Raw genomic sequence first — 20,971 nt, 5'->3', positions numbered from 1 at the left:
AGTGTTTGTACAATCACGCGTCATCAGATACAACACCTGAATGACCTATGAGCTCTCTTCCATCTTCTTCCCACGTAGGTTAAGGACGTAATAGAACACCACCCCTTTTAATTGGGGATCGGTTGATACTCAAGTCGCTGAAGCAAATTTGTTTCAATTGGAGCCCTTTGTACAAATACGCGATACCGGATAGCGTAACCTCAGCTTAAGGTTGTAACGTTATGTCAGGTTTAAGTCGACCGTGAAATTTCCGATATTGATATGATACAAAATAAGATAGTGAACTGTTTTTTATTGTTTTGTCTTAATTATATACATCCTCCGGTACTATGGTTCAGTTTCATTTAAATAATTTGGGGTTATGACCCCGGATTGGGGGTCTAGCTGGGTGTTTTGAAAAGTTCTGTGTTTCTACCGCGGTTCTGGTGTGATTGTGACTAATATCAGGAGTTCATAATAACCCCCCTTCGGGGGGGGGAAGTATGAAACTGGCCATAGAGCTAATGGTAAAAATCGCGAACAACAAGATTCTGTCGTTGCGCATAGAAAGGATTAGCCTGTTTATTGACATACAACCTTACAGTATATCGTAGTGGTATCTATGCTCCTTGGTTTTCGTTCCAAAACTTCCCTTGGCTGGGCCCTCCGTCGAAAAGAAAAATGGCGATATGGTGGACGGAGAAACACGTTACAATTCTTAAATTAAAGATCCGTTTTAATTTAACCACGGAATTCTCACTCACACATATCACAACAAAAAATTATTGACGATCGTTTAAATGTTTTGTAGAAAAATAGAAACTATCGATAAACTTCTTAGCCAAGGCTTAATTTACACCGTTCCGACAGAAGCAGACGTGAGCCATTTTCGCTCCCAAAATCACAAGATAAAAATAGTGCTAAACCGGAAGTGTGTAAGTTAATGCGCGTGGGCGCTAAAAAATGGGGTAACTATTTCTTTGGGAGTTAAGCGGTGTATGAATCCGCTGAGCTTTACGGCGAAACTTTGTTATTACGGGCTTTTTAACCAGTTTCGTACTTCGGGTTATTATGAACTCCTGCTAATATCAATGACAAATTAAAATAATAGAAAATGTTACGTTTGCCTACCTGATTTGAAATAATAATTTAAATAAGACAGGTGAGGAATTATAAAATATAAGGTAATATTAATTATTGTAGAACGCTAATTGGTCGACCAAAGAAACTACGTAGATAGTAGGTATTGAGACTTAAGTCGTAAACCACACTACGCCAATTTCTCTTATTTTTATTTGCCTTTGATGTCATTAAGAGATATTTCTCAATTGATACTTAACTTTGACTTACAAAAAAATATTCCCAAAAATTCTTTTAAAGTTTATGAATTTGGTTTATAAATTCCATGTTTATTGTTTACTAATTGACATAACCCCCCAAAATAAACTAAGATTTAAGTAGTAATTTTAATAAATTTAAATATAAAAGTCAGTTAGTTGGCTATTTTAATTTGAAAATAATATGGACAGTTAGTTTCTTAGTAAATACTAAATGGGTAACTCTAGCTCTAGAACCGATATCTTCCATTTGTCTTAATTCAAATGAAATTTTCCATGGAACCATCTCAGCCATGGTTTTGGTCCGTAATCATCCTAGATAATTCATCCAGGAGGAGAGGGTTTTTCTTTTTTTTTCTTTTTCGGTTGCCTTTGGTTCCCAATGATTGTGATTAAAGAAAAGTTCCCGCCGTTAGAAACTGACAAGGCCCACTTTGACCCTGCAGCTAAAAAACCCCTTATTACCAAGCCAGCCCGCCAGAGGTAGATACAGCTAGAGAGAGCTAAGACTAGAGAAAGAGAGATTTTTTTACTCTAAGTATATATCGCTAAACCCTCATTTATGTCCCGGCCATTTGACTCTCTCAAAGTAGCTGGATCAACGTTGCCTAATGCCTAGAATGTTAGACTTCTAAAAACAAGACGTCTATGTGTTAGTATAATATGTTCACCAATATTACCGAGCTTTTATATGATGTGAAAATATTTAGATAATTTTGGAAAATTGCGCAAATAGGCTAGGGAATTTTGGAAAATTGCGCAAATAGGTTAGGGAATTTTGAAAATTGCGCGAATAGACTAGGAAATTTGGAAAATTCCGCAAATAGGCTAGACTCTGAAAAATATAACAAAAATGGGGAAATTCTGTCGAGCAATGTTCCCAAAAATTAACAAGAATTCTAATTTCACAATCTTTCTAAAATTATTCCTGAAACTACTGCTCACATCTACATCAACATCATCTGATACCACTATCCACGTGTTAAAATATTTGGGGGATATGGAGTAAAAAAGTGAACGTTTTACGCTGATGAGGGTGGGTGTTCCTGGGCCGGACCGGGCTATCATCCCCGTTAAATCCGCCCGGTGTTTTTTTTTTTCTTCTTTCTTCTTCTCTTTTGGTAATAAAAAGACCTTGGAATTGGGGTCCATTTCAATTGCATCTTGCAACAGTATCAAAGTTAAGTTTTTAGTTTAAGTTGCACTTCTAGAGGATGCTTGGCGGCGCTGCGCGGGGTGGGTTTAATTTGGCTGCGAGTTCTGTTCTCGTAATAAGCACTCATCCCGAACAAAGTGTCCGTATATTTTTTCTCCTATTTGGATCTTAGTCATTATTTTGACATCGTAACTATAGAGTTTTAAAGCGAATATTTAACTTAAACACCAGTGTTGGCTCTCGAAGTTTAGGCCTTGGCGTTAGACCTTAATAGGCAAGTCGTATAGTTACGTATTAACCAGCCGTGAATTTGATTTGAGAGGAGTTGCGTATAGTGGTTTGAATTTAAACACGCTTATTTGGAATAAAATGTGAGGGCAATTGATTATTTAAAATGAAATACCGACACCCCATGTGTCGAGACCTCTTCAGTTTATACTTGTAACGAAGGAAATTAATTTATTCAAAGGGATAATAATATATCTTTTTCAGAAGTTGGGGGGAGAAAAGAGTCTTGTTTTGAACGCCTTGTTTTCTTAATACAAAACGAAGATTCAAGGTGCCTTATAATGTACATTTGTTTTTTTACAGTTTCCAAAAATATAAAAATAAATGTTAAAGAAAAGTTCTTCTAAAATTGGGGTTAGTTTTCATATTTTTTTTTTGGCAAAATAGTAATAACATAGATTGAGTACCAAAATTATCCGTAATTGGTTCTTTACAACTTAAGCGCCTTTTTTTCTAAAGAATGCCGAAAGGAGAGAGAAAGAGAGAAATAACAAAAATAAACACACTTAGAAGCAAAATCGTGGGAGTTAAAATGGTGTAGAGGCCAAATGGCGCCAATTTCAACTTTAAAAGGTATCTCCAGGTATTTCTGGAGATACCTTGCACCCGTAGCAATTTCTATAATTTTTCTTTCAAGAATAAGTGAAGGAACAAGCAAGTAAACCTTCTAATCACCCTTTTTGAAATCGTAAAGGGTTTAGTAATAGTTTTATCGAGAGCTGAAAATAATCATGTCGGCATGCAGCACCCTAAGCTTCGAGTTGATGTGTGTACCACTACCATTGTTGATAGTGCCATGGTTGTGGCAGCATCTGGTAGCTGATGTTTCTTTAGATGATGGTAACACACGTTCTATGGTAACATCTTCCGAGGGGGTAGCCACTTACGAAATATGGTGTACAAGCCTTAAGAAATATATTTCAATATTTCGAGAAATATCGTAATATTGAGAAATATCGGAAATATAGGGAAATATCTGAAATAATGAGAAATATCGGAAATATTGGGAAATAATGAGAAATATCGGAAATATTAAGAAATACTGAGAAATATCGGACATATTAAGAAATAATGAGAAATATCGGAAATATAGGGAAATATCTGAAATAATGAGAAATATCGGAAATATTGGGAAATAATGAGAAATATCGGAAATATTAAGAAATACTGAGAAATATCGGAAATATTAAGAAATAATGAGAAATATCGGAAATAATGGAAATACGAAGGAATAATGAGAAATATCGGAAATATTAAGAAATAATGAGAAATATCGGAAATAATGGAAATACGAAGGAATAATGGAAATATTGGAAATACGAAGGAATAATTGAAATATTGGAAATACGAAGGAATAATGGAAATATTGGAAATTTAATGGAAATATCGTGAAAATATTGGAAATATTAGGAGAAATATCGGGAAATAAAGAAATACAAAAATAATAGAAATACTGAGAAATATTAGAAATACGAAGGAATAATCGAAATATTGCAAATTTAAGGGAAATATAGTGAAAATATTGCAAATTTAAGGGAAATATAGTGAAAATATTGGAAATTTTAGGAGAAATATCGGGAAATAAAGAAATACAAAAATAATAGAAATACTGAGAAATATTAGAAATACGAAGGAATAATCGAAATATTGGAAATTTAAGGGAAATATAGTGAAAATATTGGAAATTTTAGGAGAAATATCGGGAAATTAAGAAATACAAAAATAATAGAAATAAATCGGAAATATTTGGAAATAAGAAATCTGGTGTACATTTTTTGGGGAAGTGAGTAGCCCCTCGACATCTTCTTCCGCTCTGCTGCATGTAGGGCGGCGAGCTCCGCGTTACCATAAAGCTATCATATTGTCCATAAGTTTGTGCGATTGAGGGGTGACCTATTTTCCGAAAAACAGAAACTATTATCTTGAATTAAGAATCGGTGAAAAATTATGTTTACTGAAATTTCTAGCCATACGCTATATGACAGGATCTTGAATTTTTGTATGTTTGAACAAGTCTTTGAAATGCTTCATGGTTCTTAACCGAGTTCTCCTGTCATTCCAGTGAAATTCAATCGAGATTGATTGGAGTTGGTATTTTTTTTCTCTCTCTCTCTCTTTTTGGTTTTCGCTTCACTTCACGATCAACTTAAATGCAGGTGTATATTGCCATAAGTAAATGATAACCCTAATAAGTTAAAAATATTTTTTTTTATTTTCCTAAATAAGTAGAATTTTCCTAAATTTTCTGAGCCAGCAAGAAGTTTTGGGTATTTATTATAATTTTTGTTTTTTGAGGAATTCAGTAGCCGGTTAAGTAACTTATCAATAAAATTATTCATTTATGTCACTGGCAAAAAAAGGATTAATTTAGATACATAGTTACCAACCAAAGTGAAATAATTTTGATTATCACTGAATCTTAATCGTATTTGAAATTTTGCCACGTGAAAAAAGGCGCGAAGATAAATCCAATGTTAGCTCGTGCGTACGTGGTGCGATGGACCACTTTGATGAAAATCAACTCTTAGTACCATACTACCTTTAACAACACTATATTTTAAGCGCGGTTCAAGCTTGTACGATGGAGTAGATCGAAATGGTCTATAGGCGTAAGGGCCTCCACCTTGAATCGTCGAACTTTGTTTGGATTTTAACGTTTTACGTGATTGACGCGTAAGCTTTGAGGAGACATTTGCTTAAAATCGGCGGCGACGGCGGTGATGCGTTGGGCGTTGTATGAATCTTGTCTCGATTCCTTCTTTTGCCTAGTCTTGTCGCAAGCTTTCTTCCCACGCTAGGGTAACTACATCAACTGGCTGGGAACCGGTTGCCCGCCGTAAGTAAGGTTGCGGGTTCTTTCTCTCTCTCTCTTAACCATTACCGAAGTCTTCCTAAACTGCTGGATGCAGGCAGGCTGGGACGCGCCCTTTTAAAAGTCTGTACACCGAGTCAATTTAAGTGTGGGTTCTGTTCTGTTCCATTCCTGCCACCTTTAGAAGAAGGTTACGACCCATACCACGTGACCCCTGAACGCGTACTTCGCGCGCCCTCTTACAATGTTCATTTAGTTGAGGTGAGAATTAGCTAAGCCTTGGTGCATTTTTTTTAGTTTTGTAGAAATATAACCTATTAAATGCCTGAAGGACCAGATATTGACAAAATTTGGGTGTTTTTTTTTTTCTATATTTTTTGGAGATATACAACATTTTGATGATGTGAGAATTAGCTAAGCCTTGGTGAATTTTTAACTGTGTAGAAATATGACCTATTCAATGCCTGAAGGACCAGATATCCTGAAAACCCTGATTAAAAAAAGTCATCGTGCCTTTGTGTACTAATGAATTATATTTAATTTTGTCCGTTAATTTAAATTGATCCATTTTAATACGACTAAAATGAGAAACCCAACTTCCATTAGGAATATCAATAAAGGCTGCATGCGAGAAAACAAAACGAGGCTTTTAATTTAGAGCGTAGATTCATCCATTAGAGATAAAAATATTTTGAAGAGCCTTTTTCGTATTAAGAAACTTCCAATTTCGACGTTACCGTTCGTATTTGTTAATTTCGCGACTGAAATTAAACATTATGCTAATGCTAAAATAACAATTTTATTATTAGTTGGTCATTAGTGAACGCGACGTTCAAAATATAGGGGGAGCCCTAAACCAATTATGTCAACAGAGTCCCGAAAAACACCAGGGGGTGTGACAGTATCTTCGTTGGAATATTAGGCGTTTTAATAAAAGAGAATCTTTATTTTAGAATTTTTAAGCTTCATCCACAAATTTAGTTGAAATTAATACGTTTGTTCAGGCGAAGGCGATGCTGTTGATGTTGTAACGCGATGTTTTGTTACCAAAATTGGTATAATCACGCTATCGTCTTTACCCATCTTGTTTCCCTTTTTACTTTAGTCGATTTTGCTAATATTTATTCGAGTAAACAGTTACCGCCTTCTAATGGGAAAGTAATATCTGCAAAGCAAACTCACGCCCGTCAGCGCCACCACCAAAAAAAAACCAAAAGCGGAGGAAAAATCGTTAAAAACAGTTTTTCCTATAGAAAAGTTTTAAATGGGACGCCATTTGTAAATAAAATAATGGTATTTTTACCTATAGAAAATCCCATTAAAAGTTTATAACATTAATAGTCGATCAAGTAAAGGTATTACAATATTTACCTTTTGAAATTTATCTATCGAAATTCAAAGGGAGTTAAAAAAATCAACAGTAAACATCACAGCCTTCCCTAACTAAAAGCCATGTACATTGGACACGCGATATTTGAATTAAATAGTTTTTTGAAATATAAGCGGGTTAGAGTTCAAATTGGAGACTTACAAACTGTTAAACCATAAGTTTATAAGATATGTTCACCATAAGTTTGTCACTGGTAGCTTAGAAACTGGAGCTTGTCATGAAGTGACGTTGATCATAGATTCGAGGTAAAGCGACGCCTAGTGAGGCACTGTCAAAGGCTTAGCATAAGATGGACTGCCAAATTAACCACCGAGTGTAGTCTGCAATTCTCGCTTGTCGTTCTCTCTCGAACTGGCTCGCTCGAGCTGTAAGTCTCTAGCATTACAGACTTGTATAAGAAGTGTCATACTTATGGAACATATCTTATGGTAAAGGGAATATGAAAGCGTTATCTACGCACCTATTTTGAACAAACAAAACAGTTCGAGGGGAATATTAAAATTCGGAGATTGAGCCAGGCAATCTTTTCTTTAAAATACAACTAGTACTCCAAAAATATTTTAAAATCCCGAGCGGAGCTCATCGTAATATTTGCGTTCAAGAACGCGGATAATTTAAACATCGGAATATAATTTCCCGAAGGCTGTTTTCCTTTCAAAGATCTAGAAAGTATCTATTTACTTTCTCTTTCCTGTCCTCTTACAACCCGGAGCCTTTCTTTGTCCAACAAATGCAATGCAATGCGATGCGATGGGTTGGTTTAGTTTGTTCAAGTTAAGGACGATACATCTTCGAAGATTTACTTTAATAGGGGATTGTAAAAAAGATTAGGAGGGGAAACAAATAGGGGGGAAGGCACTAAAAAGTGTTTCGTCACGTGGTGCAGCTGCTTTGAACCTTTGAGCAGACGCTCCTTTAGGTCAACTTTAAGAACCAAGGCTGGATTAAAAATATCCTTATGGATTCTTATGGTTGGACCTTTATTTATAAAAAATGAACATCAATGCAATGCAAACGTACTTCATATTGAAAAGAAAAACTCACATTCAGTTTTAAATTAAAACGTTTAATTATCTGTAGCGCCCAAATCCAAATCCACAAAAAAATTTTCTTTTTCAGTTAGGCCTTGTCCCACCAAAAAAAAACAATATTATGGGCGGGGGAGGGGGTGTGGTAGGACGTTTTAAATATGTCCAGCCTTATTTTTAAAGTTATCTGGCAGTACTGAAAACACTTTCACGTGACCTCTTTCTTTTTTACAATCCCCTATTATATCCCTCGTTTACACAGCCGAGTGACAATTCACACGTTCTTTTGTATAGACCAAAATATCTATTTTTAGAAACTGCGGCTTAATTAGTCATTTTAATTTAGCTTAGTACTCGATTGTTAGGGACACTATTTTGTAAGCCTAAATATGTATTTTAAGAAAGGCCTAAAAAAATTGGTCAGTTGTACACAATTCTGACCTTCGTCCAAAGTTGATTGTTGGTGGACTTATTTTTCACGTGAAATTCCATCACTGTTCCCTATAAACTCTGGACGAAGAACCTCGCCCTATTCTCCTACTCTATTTTGGAGTGCACTAGTGTACACTCGGTGTAGATAGTGAAGAGACATATCGAGGGGTTTGGTGCACACGTGTTTATCCGGAACAGATTTTGCTATTAAGAGCGAATCCCGGACATCTTGCCCCGGGATTATCCGTCATATTTAAGCCAATATTGTCTTATTAGGGGAAGGAGAGATCCGCCGTTAGATAAATATACGCTAAAACCCGGCCTCTTTAACTTTGTACGTATTAATTTTAAAATCTGACAACCATCATTTCATCTCTCAGCGCGTGCGGATGGGGTAATTTTATAAAAACGTTCGGTGACATATTTCGTACCCTTGATAATATTAGATACTGTTACTTATTTTAATACGGATAAAGGCGTAACTTGTGTAGCGCGTGAGCTGAATTGAAATAGCCCATGGTATTTTCCCATATATATACCTGCATGGCGCTGGGTCTTCCGCTTTGCTTCTTTTCATATGCAAATGAACATTTACGGGTGAAGACTCATTTGCATACGCGACGAGTTTTCATTATTTGACCGCCCCCCTCCCCTCCCCTACTCCCCCCATTGGCCTCCGTGTCTTTTCTTCTACCTTTTTTCTCACCAGGAGACTTTAAAGCCTGCATGGCTTTAGTATCAGAGACATTGGCGGTATCTGCGTCACGTGTTAGGTTACGTCAAAGGCTGTAGCTTGACGTAGAAAGTTTTTCCCTTGTCCTTAAGGACCAGGATGTAAATAGTTTAATACTCTCGTAGAAATTGTCTACTTTAAGGTGATGGGTTTCTGGGTATATGCTTTATCGCCAGGGATTGGGGTAAAATACGTTAAACCAAAGTGTTGGTGACGACGCGATGGATGAAAAGAAGCGCAAGAGCAAGAGCAAGAGGATCCCCGGGATGGAGATCGAGCTGCTAGAAAGATGGGAGATGAGTTAGGCAAAAGGATTTTCCTTATTCTTCTGTTAAAAATAAAAGTCGACGACTTTGGTTGGTGTATAGCGCCGTAGACTGGCATGGCATCCATCGAAGGACATTACTGTACCGAGGACATTCTTGATGGCCTAGATGCGATGCGCTCTTGAGCTATTCTTTCGCTATCTTTCTCAGAAAATCGATTTTGTTTGTCGCAGAGAAGCGCGCGATGTAAGCTTTGAAATTGGGGTTTATTTTATGCAATAGGTCTATACATTTGGCCTATTTTAAGCATATCAATATATATTTTAATATGAGGTAGCTAGAAAATATGAAATCTTACCTCGATTTTATATTTATTTAGGCCTGAATTGAAATCATATCAATCACGTTTGGCGCGAGAAAAATCACACGTGCTTTTCTTTTTAAATTAGGCTCAACTCTTAACATAAAAGTTCTCGTGAATTTTAAGCCTAACGCAAAAGCAATTAAATTGCAAAATATATACACTCGTTTTTTTGTTAGTTTCTTAAACTCTCTGTCACTTTTATACCTAGAAGCTACTTTATCCTAAATTCTTTATGTCTAATAGCAGCGGAGACAGGTTATAATTAATAAATCTCTGGAATTTACTCGGGTTTTGTTAAATTAAAAATTAATTACACGTTTTGGGAGCGTAAAATAAATCAATTCTTCGTATAGGAAACTCATCCCATCCCCATCCCCATCCCCAACTGAAATTCATGTCATACAGTCAGTATTCGCCCTGAAAGAAACTTGGTATTAACTAACTTATAGCAGCAGCCAGCCATGCAGTTCGATAAATCTTAAGATTTTTTCCCCTAAAGACAAGAGGGCAATATTCGGACAATATCTTTTTACTTAATTAATGACTTTAGACACTAGGCTATAGCGCGTACGTTACGATTATATCTAAATACAAGTCGGGAAAACCAAAATATTACCTCTCCGTGTCGAGAAGATTATATAACCTTAAGTATCCAATGAAAACGTCGACCTTTTTGCCCTCATCCTTTCCCGCGCTTTGCGCTTCCGCATTTCATACTTACTCTCAACATTATCTTCCTCCATTTTACATATAAATATCAAATACTCACAAAAAGAAGTGGCAAAAACCTGCTGGCTCTTTACAACCACTTAATTTGACTTAATATCCAATTTCCAACAACAATAATATACCGGTAGTTTAATTGACAACCTACTGGCATCGAAATTCTCATTAAGAATGGCTCCCGCGGATAAAAAACGGCAATTTTCAACTAGGTGGGCGTTATCTCATTAGATTTGAAAAATATCATTTGTCTTTTTTACCAATGCCTAACCGTTTGGATTTTTTAAAGCTTTCTAGCACCAAAAAATATTTTTGAATGAGGATAAAAAAGGTCTGTCCTCTCGTAATTTTTAAAGCTTTTCTCATGATTACTCTATACAACAGTAACAAGGAGTATAAACCCATTAGTGGAAGCAGTATTTTTTTCCCAAAACAATCTCGCTTATGTTTATGCAATGAATGAAATATATCACAATGCACGGGCCTTGATAGATATAGGAGGCAATGAAGGAAATATATCGCATGCACGGGCCTTGGTAGATATAGGAGGCAATGATAATCTCTCTCTTTGCACGAGAGGTTTATCTTTAATATTTAAATAAATATAATTATTTTTAATTATTTTAATCTTCAATAATTAACATTAATAATAGTTAAATCGTTTAAAATAAAGTTATACCTATTATCTTCTCAAACTTTGCTAATATTGACGTTTAAAGTGAAGGGTACCCCTCTTCCCGCTTTCTTCAAATTTTGGGGTATATATACGATTCGTTTCCATTATAATAGTAAGGAAAAACCGCAAATGCGAAAACCTTTGGTAGCGATCCTACCTTAGGGAGCGGCTAGACGTTTCTCGTAACCCTAGCTGATCGCCGCGTATATCCTAAAACCAAACGATGATAATGGAGTAGAAGCCAATGATACAGATTGGTGTCTATGTGGAATAGACGGAAGACCAGTGGATGGTGGTGTTAGAAGGCAGTGTAAGTGCAGACTGGTGTCAATGTGGGATTGACAAAGAACAGAAGATGGTGGTGATTAGAAGCCAGTATGTACAGACTGGTGGCCAAGTGGAATGGACGAAGACGGTGATTAGAAGCCAGTAAGAACAGACTAGTGTCCGTGTGGGATGGACAAAAACCAGAAGATGGTGGTGTGAGAACTCGAGTAGAGGAGCCATTTCCGTGACTGTGAAAGCAGTTCGGAAATGGCGAACACGTTTGCTCCGATACGCAAACTGCGAACGCGGTCACGTGGGTGTAACAACGGACAGACAGACACACAGACACACACACACACACACAGACACGGCCGTTACAGAACCTCTCCTGGACTACGTCACACGGAGAGGTAAAAAGTAGGTATTATACCCATCTCCGCTGCTTAAAGATAACTAACTCGAAGTTATAATGAAAAGATTCGCAGCGCCATCTTTCATCTTTCTTCTTTTCAAAGTTTTTTCTCCTAACCGGGATGTATTAAATTGTCATTGCTCAGGGTTAGGTTTTTGGTTTAGATTAGGTTCAATGTGGGGTCAGGTTGCCCTACTGTGACCTCCTTCCTTGGTCGATTCGGGTTACCGGTCAAGAAAGGAATCACAGAGGTTATCAAGATTTGTTTTTGGCAAATACGCCACCTGGAGACGCCCCTCTAAAAGAATGCATAGCCCCCTTTCAAAAAGGATGAATAAAATATCCTTATGGAGAATAAGATATTTTTAAAATGGTGCCGAAACCCGGGAGCTGTTTTAAGAATCTGAGCGTGAAAATTTAACTTCGCGTGAAATTACTTTCTTCCAAAAGCAACCCCGGGTAGGTTTATGGGTGGAGGCATCATGGTATATACCTTTTAGATCAAAGACGAACGCCTCCTATCATTAATGCCGCATGCTGTAGAGAAATAAAGCTAGGGCCTTTTTGCCATGCCATGTTAAATGCCCGGAGCCATTAAATTCCTGACCATATTCTACAACTTTTTGTTATGATATAAAAATACGGTATTTAGAAAAAAGCAGAGAGGGCTCTTTTTTTAGTTATTTCGCTATCCAATGTCGTCGCCAAAGACATTCCCGGCTAATACGTGAGCCGAATATGGATGTTTAGAGACCAAACCATCCTTCATAGTGTCGGCATTAGTCTTAACTTTTAAGGTAAACTTTTATACAATGATAGTTAAGAAATGCCATTAGTCCATCGGGCAATTTTTTAAAAGGCAAGATTTTGGGCTGTGTGCTGCCTGGCCACTCCCTTCTGGACGGTCGATCTTATGGGGTCTAATATATTTTATATCAAAATGCCCCCTAGGCCCATGGGGACCTTAGAAAGTTGAAATGATCTCACGTACCAAATCGAAGTCTTTTGTAAATTCGAGAAATTTTTTTTGTGCTTCGTTTTTTTTTTTTTTAATATAAGGCTTGCCATCTTCTGGGAATTGTTTAGTTTTAGTATATTGGGTTTGGCTTATAATCGAACTTTAATTGCGTGATTCGTCCGTTTTTAGAATAAATTATCGACAATCTTTAGACTTCCAGACAAATGTGATAAAATTAAATATTGATATATTTCAGTTTCAGAAAGAAATTGGTATTGTATAATTTGATCCACTATTGGACGGCCGTATTTTGTATATTGGAATGGGTTATTTTTAATTGATATTTTAATCTAATCTTGTTTATTTATAATTATGTAAATTTTCAATTTGGTTTTGACATGAACTGCGAAGGTTTTTTCTATTTTACTAATTTTGAAGGGGACGTTAATTCGGTAGCTTGAAATTAATATTTAGAAACAGTCATAAATACAAATCAAATTAACTTCTGTTGGAATATCGTCCCCGTGTTTTTCAATGCGTGATGTTAAAGTTTAATGGAGCACGAATTACGTGATTGACATGAACAAGACGTGATTAATGTGATTAGAAATTTATGATCTGTGAGCTCTGCGCTCTTGTCAAATAGTTTAAGCGTAACGTTACGTACAGGATCAATGCGTAATTCTAGCGTAACAATCGGACGAAATATCTTAATTTCTCCAATATTTTTAGACATAGTTTTCTAAAATTAATATCTGAATTTCCGTCCCTACCTTATTTTTAGTTATAGGGGTAGTTTGAAAGAATTTTTGTGAAAATTTAGAACCCAAAATCAAAATTTGAGAAGTAATTTATTATATTTTTTGCGACAACATTTGCAATTTTTATACGGTGTAAATAATTAAAATTTAGCAAAAGTTTGAATAATTAAATTTAATCAACGAAATTAAGTCCAAGTCTTAATGAAATTTAGGGTGAAATACCTAATTATTTGTTACCATATTAAACAGTCATGGGAAAAAATGGTGCAAACTGCCAATAAAAACGAACCAAAACCGTAACGCGTAATTTTTTGCGTTCAAAAATTATAATTGCCTTCCTTTAATATACATATATATACAGGGTGTTCCAATAAGAATGACCGGTAGGACGAAGGTACAGTTGAGTTGACCCCCATAATTTAAGGGGTTGTTCCTAGTTGGTCATATCAGTTACATTTTCAACTCAAAATTAATTACTGTACTTCGTTCCAACCAACTACTTTTCTTGAAACACCCTGTACATATATACATTATTATTAACCTCGTTCGAGCTTACGTTTAACCAAATCCCAATTTAAGATTTAAAAGAAATTAAAAAAAGAAGCATTTATGTTCTAGCAAAAAGATCGCGCGTAAAAATACTGCAGCAGCAGTCATCATTAAAAATATATAGGAAATGGTCGTTCTTTATTTTTATGAAATTAACCTTTTTTTTTCTTTCCTTGGCGTTATCCTAATGTGTCTGCATGAAAGGTTTATAAAAAGGGTCTCGCCTCATTTACTTCTTAGCGAAAACCAAAACTAGCGTCCACTAATAACCTCCCTGGAAGCGAGGAATGCTGGGATCCACACACATATCCAAGGCATAGGGAGAGAGAGACGAAGCCAGTCACTAACAATATATTGGATGGGTGACTACTTAATATTCCATCCACGCGCGCACTACCTCAAATCCTTTTATTCATAATGACGAACAGTCGAATACTTTTTCTCTCTTAAAATAGCGGGTTGGACACTTGCCCCCCGACGTTCATTATATATCTTAAGAAAAAGAAATTTTGAACACTATAGATTTTACCATAAGTTTATAAGATATGTTACCTATACTTCTTAATGATACTGAGAGACTTACAGCTCGAGATAACTAGTTCGAGAACGACGGAAGCGAGGATTGAAGTCCTACACTCGGTGGTTAATTTTGCATGCAGGACTTACATCTAGGTCCTATTTAGTCTGTGGTAAGCGCATAGTTCACCCACCAGGTGTCGCTTTACCTCGAATCTATGACCTACCTCACTCGCTTCATGACACGCTCCAGTTTGTAACCAGTGACCAACTTATGGAACATACCTTATGAACTTATTATTTTACCTTCAAGGAGAGAGGTGAAATGGAGTAGCATTGTTGGTGGGCCTTTTAGTCTCATACTTATGGAACATATCTTATAAACTTATGATTATAGGTATGCAGATTTTTACTACTCCATCGCATCACTCTCCCCCATGCAAACGGAGCATTTTCAAAGACAGAACGTTTATTTTGAAGATGTTTCTAATTTGAAGTATCCGACACCTTACTGACGATACGCTTAACAAATTTTATTTTGTCGCCAAAAACGAGTCCCGCCATGCTAGCTAGCTTCTTTTGACCTCTGGACAATTCAAGCGAACCTATCAAAATTTGAAATTCCCACACTTCGTTATAAGTATATATGTATAACCGAAACAATGTCGCTTGACACTATAAAGAAAGGCAGAAACTTTTCGTGTCATTTTAAATCGAATTGGTTATCCGTCTAAGAAACCCTTTTTTTCTTCTTTTTTTAATAATTTTTCTATTAAAATAGATCAAAGGTAATATATTTAATATAATTTTATTTCGGTCATTAAATAAATTAAAATTAACCAAGAAGGTCAGCGAATTTTAACAAGTTCAAGTTAAACTATCTTTAACGAGTTTAATTTTGTTATTTAACTTAGATGGTTTAGAGATGTATAAATATTGCAAAATGTAATCGTTTTTCACCGAAGAAATCAATTATTACGTCATCACGTGATTCGCTTTCCCCAGTTCCCCTTGACAAGCAGACAAAACTTTTATAAGCATGCAGTAGGCCAGTTTGTTGGCTAGAGTCCAAGTTACTTTAACCCATGATAATTTTCCGAAAAACGTTTGTAGTAAGTCGGGGAAAGGGCGCGTTAAAGGTGCTTCAAAACGACACGTATTACAGGGAATTTTATTTAAGCCTTTGTCGTTTATTGCTGTTAATTTAATGTAAGACTATTCAACACGCTTAAGGTAAATCCATCTCAAATCTTAAGTAATTAAGAATACAGTTTCATTTAAATAATTAATAATCTAGAACTATATTTTTGTCAAAATTAACTTCCACGTATATAATTTTCAAAAATTAAATATAGTACGTAATGCTAAGGGTCAAAGGTTAATAGTTTATGAACTATAGATTACTATTTAATTAACTACTTCAAGTAGGGACACTAATTACATATCACTTTTATAAATTTTAATCAATCAGGTTTTATTTAGCCCATGGGCAACGTTTATTAAGTTTTAATAGTACGTTCTGTTAAGGTTGAAAGGTCAAATCGTAGACCCTGAACGGGCCCCGCCGATGAATTCCAACATGTACATAACCTAACCTACCTCACTACTAACGGTTATTTTAAAAAAATGTTCATGAAGTGAATCGGCTTAATTTTGCCAGTATTCAACCAAAATTTGTTAAAACTATCATATAGTTAGGTCATAAGTTCATAAGATATGTTCCATAAGTATGACACTTCCTGTACAAGTTCGTAATGCTAGAGACTTACAGCTCGAGCTAGTTCGAGAACCACAAGCTAGAATTGAAGTACTATACACTCGGTGGTTAATTTGGCAGGACTTGAATCTAGTCCTATTTAGTCTGCATTACTAAGCCTTTGGCAGCGCCTCACCAGGCGTCGCTTTACGAGATACTATGACTTACGTCACTTCATGACAAGCTCCAGTTTGTAACTAGTGACAAACTTATGGAGGAACATATCTTATGAATTTATGTTAGGTGTATTCATGTATGATTAGATAATTCCAAATAATTGATCTTTGACCTTCACCAAAAAGTTAATACTAATCTTCGTTCGTTTATTTTAGCAAAACACTCGCAGCTGCCTTAAGAAGTAGAAGTCTTGATTGAATCACTGGTAAAACTAAAAGGTACAGCGTGAAAGACTGTGAACGAACCGGGGACGTCGGTAAATTCATTAATTACACCTGAACGATCGTCAGTTGGCCTTCATTAGGTAGTTGTGCTTTTTGTCCAGTGTATAATTAGAGCACGTTTCAATTAATATGGGGCGCTAAGCCTTGCCTTCGTTTGGGGGGGGGGGGGTAGAAAAATCGATATTAGGCCTAACTAGCTGCCGTGCCTGGTGAAAGTTATTTGCGCAGGCGCTAATAAGCTATTTTTTATTCTTGTCCGTGGACGGTACGCGACTCTCTAACAAGGCTGGCGAACTCCTTTGTATTGTATTATGATTCTGGTCAAGTATTTTTCATAAAGGTCCGCGGCGAATTATCGTTGTAGACTGTTTTGGTACTACACTTGAGTTAATTGTCGACAATTAGAAACAAGTGTTTTAGGTTAGTTTATGGGTTTTTAAAGGTGAGCTTTTTTTTTTTTTTTTCTTTTTTTGCGATTTTAGGGTTATGACTCCACCTGGAAAACCATATATACCTGTAAAGGTCAAATAGGTTTAATTTAAAATAAATAGATTCCTACGTTAGTATGTCGGGGAAGGTTTTAAATGGGTTCGGAATGTTATGGAAGGTTTTAAATGGGTTCGGAATGTTTTGGAAGGGTTTTTAATGGGTTCGGAATGTTTTGGAAGGGTTTTAAATGGATTCGGAATGTTATGGAAGGTTTTAAATGGGTTCGGAATGTTATGGAAGGTTTTAAATGGGTTCGGAATGTTATGGAAGGATTTAAATGAGTTCGGAATGTTATGGAAGTTTTTAAATGAGTTCGGAATGTTATGGGAATTTTTAAATGGGTTCGGAATGTTATGGAAGGTTTTAAATGGGTTCGGAATGTTATGGAAGGTTTTAAATGGGTTCGGAATGTTATGGAAGGTTTTAAATGGGTTCGGATTGTTATGGAAGGTTTTTAATGGGTTCGGAATGTCATGGAAGGTTTTTAATGGGTTCGGAATGTCATGGAAGGTTTTTAATGGGTTTGGAATGTCGGGAAAGGTTTTAAATGGGTTCAGAATGTGTCTGGAGGGTGAAATACATTGTACATACTGCACAACACCAGGGAATTTGTATATTACTTACCTAAATAAGTTTCTTAAACCACGAGCTTGAATACTCCGAATGTAGATCAAAGTCACCCAAAACCGTCTGAAACTTGGGATTTAGTAAAATCGGTTTTTCTCGTGCGCGCATGGGAGTAGTTGAGGGTGGTTCAAGGGGATCAGAGGGGCTTTTCAGAGAATTGTAAATAAAATGGGGGTCGTATCCCCACCCGCCCCCGAAATTGATGGGGCGATAAAACTAAAGGACATCGCGCTGTGTACCGTCTGAAGTCAGCGCCCCCTGGGGCTTCTTATCCCGTATCCTCTATCCAAATCTACCCCTGACCACTATACCACGTGATCCCTGTCCTAACTCTCCCCCTCCCCCAAAAGGACTATCTGGAAAATAAGGCAACCGATATTTTTTTATATACGTCAGATAGTGAAGCACGTACCACTGACGTACTTTGACGCATTTTCATCGCGAGTTGATAGCGCCGTGGAAGGCGGGTATCACGGAAATTATTTTGGCTTGGGTTTAGGGTCAACTTTGGTAAACAGTTGGGTTGGGGATGGGCTGTCCCGTAGCTGGACACGTCGGTCAAGTCGCTTCATGATATGAAGAGCTAGACGACGGTCCGACAATTTCGATAGAGAGACTGGTTGATTAATCGGACCATGTGACGTGACACACCCGCCGAGGAGAATTCATTTTCGGCCCCGCTCATGCCCATGCAAACATCACTATTGATGTCCGAACTTCATTGCGCAATTCTTATAAACCTAAGAACTAGTCAGTCTATATATACCAACGTGCAAAATTTTGCAATGGGGAACCTAAAAAATATTTTGACAAGTTTCCGTAATTTAGCACTAAATTCTAAATTATTCTTACGACTCATCCCTATTTCTACTTGTGTGCAAGCAGATGCTTGATTTTACGCATATTTTTACATATACCACAAGGGAATAATGATTGCAAGGGACCAGCTTGTACGTACCAATGATATTACGCAAGCTGTTAGCGTTACTTATAGACAGATTAAGCTGGATATTTCAAATGTGTTCGTCGCTATTTCAAACCTCTCGTAGCTTACCTTAACTAACCTATGGCAGGCTGGGGTCCCCTAGCCTGGTTTTCTTCTTTTCTAATTCAATAGTCCATTTTGGACAATTGTATAATTTACGAGATAGACATTTTCACGCGCTTTGAGAAGAAATTTCTTTGAAGATTGGGGGTTTTTTGGGGGTATAGTTGGTTGGAAAGTTGCGTGGTGGTGGTGGTGGCTTTATCCAGGCGTTGGGCGCGAAAATAGTACGTGCCACGACGACTATAGGATGTGTCGCGAAACGCGGGGGACAATTCGATTTCGACGGAGACCGTAAGGAAACCCAGTCAGTCACGGAGAAGGGAAATAAGGGAACCAAGGCTTATATCCTGTGGCCTTCGCCAAAGCCCCTAGTACCACCAGCACCACCACCGTTCGGCCTATTTCATTCCCTTTAAAAGGGAAACGTGACCGAGGTGCAAAGTTGAAATCTAATAGTAGTGGTTCCTTCTATATATATATATTTTTTTTTCGGCCACTATTTTTTACTTTTACTTTTTACACCTGGGAAGAGAGGGTTTCAGAGTTTATTAGTTTGACACCCCATGGCAGGCAGGCTGCTGACTTGGGTACAAAGTAGAGGTGTTTTAGGTAGTGAAAGTTAAAGATTCGAACATGTTAAAGGAATTTTCACCATTGTAGGGGAATTTCATCATATTCTTAGTCAATTCGTATTAAAAACATCCTAGAAATCGCTGTATTAATTTATAAAACCCCTTTTTCGAACGTCTGGTTAATTTAATCGCGACGTCATTAACGTCATTGTAACATTTAATATTATATAAATAATCGAATTACAGTCCACGATGAACACTATGTTCCCAAACCCATTGATATGTCTCGTTCCACTTGTTATTCTTTCTTGTAGGGAAAGTTTTTGTTGGGGGTGCCTACCTCCCTCTAGTTTCTGGGGTCAACCGTGTGGCCCATCTTTTTACTTTTTTTTTTTTGGTGGGTTTGATATCCCCAGGGGTTTTATTTTCGCCAGGGTGCCCGCTAGGGTGAGCCCCATTTCTAAGAGACTAGGATGAATGAAGCTGGGCCCCATGCAGGATTATCTCTTGAGACACGTGCTAAAATTCGGGGAGGGCAGAGAGTCAAAAGCACCAAAGAGGAGGGGGGGGGTGGAGAGGAAACGTACCCAAACATATCCTAGCCAATTCTCAAAAACTTAAATTTCTTTAAAGCTTTTGACATTTGATATCGCTCGTGCTTCTAGGGTCTGCTACTGACAGCCTTTTGATATAAAATGCGCTCCGCCGCGTGATAAAATTTATTTTTAGAGTGCAGTCCCATAAAATCACGTATACCTTTTGTACCGAAATAACTAAAAACGTAAAGGAAAAGTCTCCACAAGCCTTTGTTGTACTGCCCCTTTAAAATCACAATATAATTTATATCTGTAAATCATTTACTTATCCCTTTAAATAGTCTGATTTGATTACAGACTCAATTTTTTGTTTCAAATAAAATTTATTTTGATCAACAGCAGAACTGGTCAAAATCCAATCAAATTTGTCCAACTCGACCTTATTAATGCCTAGATAATACATAGCCCCCACAAAAAATGTGTCGAAATACCAACTTTATCAAGAAACCCCTTTAGATAATAGGACGCCATCTACAATCTATTTCTCGAACCATAAAAGGTTTGAATGCCTATATAATGAGTCGGTACTTTTTAAGCCCTAATTTAACTTAAATGACTTTATCATTTTGGGATTAAAAACACGTTAATTAGGGATATGAAACGTTGACATTCAAATGACGCATCCTTTATATAAATTTCAATAAATATATATATTGGGTTTGTTTCCTATATTAACAACCCAAGCGTGTCACGGAGAAGAAAAAAGGCAACTCACGAATGACACGAGAGAAATATTGCGCGAGACAATAGCGTGTGAGTTGTAATTAAATACACAGTTAGGTATATGCGCCAAATATGTTGCAAGGTCAAAAAATGTTTGCAGCAAAAAATAATT

The 20,971-nt window shown here is 36.7% G+C and overlaps 1 protein-coding gene across 7 annotated transcripts in view; it reads left to right on the top strand.

Moving 5' to 3' along the window:
* Positions 1-20,971, top strand: part of LOC149705038 (uncharacterized) — a 149,199-nt gene that overhangs the window by 40,942 nt on the left and 87,286 nt on the right. For 5 of the 7 annotated variants that reach the window (XR_016381504.1, XR_016381505.1, XR_016381503.1 and 2 more), the window contains one exon: positions 16,736-16,884. The exons of the other annotated variants lie outside the window; for them this stretch is intronic. The gene's annotated coding sequence lies outside the window, so the exon portion shown is untranslated. The remainder of the gene's footprint in view (positions 1-16,735; positions 16,885-20,971) is intronic. 7 annotated transcript variants of the gene reach the window in all.

This window comes from Phalangium opilio, unplaced genomic scaffold, assembly GCF_054372755.1.
Source record: "Phalangium opilio isolate 3A_F unplaced genomic scaffold, DU_Popi_V2 ptg000014l_1, whole genome shotgun sequence".
In the NCBI taxonomy this organism is placed as follows: domain Eukaryota; kingdom Metazoa; phylum Arthropoda; class Arachnida; order Opiliones; family Phalangiidae; genus Phalangium; species Phalangium opilio.
Note: the sequence above shows the minus strand (reverse complement) of the source record. Positions and strands in the feature narration are given on the sequence as shown.